This window comes from Micromys minutus, assembly GCF_963924665.1.
Source record: "Micromys minutus genome assembly, chromosome: 13".
NCBI classification, from domain to species: domain Eukaryota; kingdom Metazoa; phylum Chordata; class Mammalia; order Rodentia; family Muridae; genus Micromys; species Micromys minutus.
This window is the reverse complement of record NC_137982.1, coordinates 24,724,391-24,727,087: the sequence shown is the minus strand read 5'-3', so window position 1 is coordinate 24,727,087 and position 2,697 is coordinate 24,724,391.

Sequence of the window (2,697 nt, the reverse complement as noted above, 5' to 3'; positions counted from 1 at the left end):
TCTATGTTCCCTGTATAGCTCAGTCAGATTATAACGATCTAAAAGCCCACAGGAATGGGGGAGATGAAGAAAAAAGTTCTCTTTTCTAATCTGACAACAATATTTACATTCTTACCATCAGACTTTGTTTTAATGTTTCTAGAAAAACTGACAGATTTAATATCAGGTCTGAGTAGTCTATTAAAAATGCATCCAGAATATTCTTTTTTCGCTGAGAAGAAAACAAATGATTCTAACTCCCACTCCAACCAGTTAGTTATCCATGCATGCGTGAAACAGCTCCAGATTTCTGTTCCCAACCGGTCACCTCCTGAGCAACTACAGCCACAAACTTAGACAGTGCGATCAGAGGCATCTCATTGCTCCCGAATCTCTTGTACAGATGAGGTTGCCAGCAGAGAAGATGCAGAAACCACGGCTCAGCCACAGCGTAGCTCAGCTGTCCTGGTCCTGTCCCTTTTGCTGGGTGCAAATTTATTTTTGTAATTCAGTGCACCACTCTTGTTCTAAGACAAATCCATCACCTCTGCTTAGAAGAAAAATAACAAAAAAAAAAAAAAAAAGAAAGAAAGAAAGAAAGAAAGAAAGAAAGAAAGAAAGTAGTTTATGAAAGGAAAGTTAGATCATTTGAATTTTATGGTTCTTTTCAATCACTGATAGGTGGGGTTTTTAATGAATGTCTTCTTGTTTCTTGAAATGATTTCATCTGTTATGTATGCTATTCTTTATTATCAATTAATCCAAGGCCCAAGAGCATTAATTACTCCAGCAACAAGTCAAAGAAAAACACTGGCGACAGACATTTACACTTTGACCTTTAGAGGTTGTTACTTTTTGACACGATTTATTTTATTTTTTTCTCTCCAGACCTCTAATCTTTCAACCCTTCCCAGACAACCTATAATTCTGCTGCTTTGTCCCTCTCTGAAATTACCTGAGTGCTGGCTGCCTTTGGGAAGAGTAACTGCCCTGTAGCATAAGTGGTGAAGGTCAATTCAAAGCTGTAGGTCCATCTGCCTGGGGAAAAGAGATTCTTCAATAACTTCAAACTATGCTCCCCTCCCCCAGTGACTGGTTTGATGGCTGATGACAGGAAAAGTACTACCTAACATAGCAAGGAAGCCCTCCCCTATTTCGAAGAACTTGCCAAGTTCTCTGTATGACGGTAGCCAATGGTGAGGCAGAACAAACAGGACCACTCACAGGACACATGAACTAGCCTGCAGACAACAGCCACGTCTCCTGGAATTTGGGGGTGTGTAACACTACTCTTGAAAGACACACTGTTTAGTTCTCATGCCAAACCTTTCCCTTGCCTGCCTGTGGGTGTGTTATACAGACACAGATGGTTCACTGTCTATCAGAAAGCCTGTTCATCCCTAACTCGCCTAGATTCTCTGAAAAGATCCATAAAATAATCCCAGCAAACTTCTCATCAGGGTTTGGTCTTAAAGCCAGGTTAGCATCCATAAATATTGTGGGCTTCAGACTGACAGAGAGTGCACACATCAACTCACCATTACCTGAGACTGAGTTACCTAGGGCTCACCTAGTCATAGGTAAGACTCTGTTTGACAGACTCTGTTGACTGTGACTGGGTCCCCTCCCCCTACCTGTACTGCCTGGTTGGGCTTCAGTAGGAAAGGATGTGCTTAGTCCTGCTGAGACTGGTACCAGGTTGGGTACCCAAATGGGAAGTCCCCATCTCTGAGTAGAAGGGGAGGGGGAGAAGAGGGAGGGATTCCTAAGGGTAGGGCTGGGAGGAGGCAGAGGGAATGGCAATCAGGATGTAAAGTGAAAAAGAAAATTTGAGGATAAAAAAAGGATTCTGATGGATCAGCTCATGAAACACCAAAGGACTGCACGTCTGGTTGGATAATCTACAAGGGCTCAGGAGTTGGCATGTGCATGTCCAATACTGACCTAGGTTTAATTAAAATTAACTGGCTGGTATTTTTTAGATCTTCTTCCTACTGATTTAATGTTTAAGTTTTGAGAATAGTCTGTCACAAAAATGACCCTAAATTTGTAAACAAAGATAAATGTGTCCAGACAGTGATCCCTTTAACCAACTTTTAATTTCAAGTGGACAAAAATTAGGAGAGGTTACATAGCAGAAGCATGAGGCAAGGCTCTAGAACAGCTAGGAGAAGACACTGAATACTGTTGCCAATTTTATAGGGCACGTTAAAGCGAGCATGACTCTGACTACAGAGCACTGGACATTCTTCTACTTGACACTACGTCCTCTCAGTTCCAGTTTCTGCGACTAAAATTCTGGAGAGAGCCCTGAGCACGCAGAGATGTACAGAGAAGGCAACACTCTCTGGTATCAAGGAGTGCACTGCTGCTCTGTGATTCATGAAACCTTCACAGAGCATCCTTGTGGGTTCCATGACACACAGTCACGTTTCCAGGGCCTGGCACTGATGTCCTCCATCTACCTGGATGAATGAAGAATTACTGCTTAGAGTCACGCTTTCCCTGCCCCACATTCTGTTTCTCCAGTGTCCTATAAACTTCTCAAGGTCATGTAGTGATGCTTCCTTCCTCTCAAATTAGATTTGTGTGTAAGTAAAATGACAAATTATACACATAAATGCCTAAGCTAGCTGCCTCGTTTTGGACCCTGTTTTGAGACAAAACTCATTCTGTTTTGACAAGAAATGCTTTCATAGCAATATATATTATGTATAT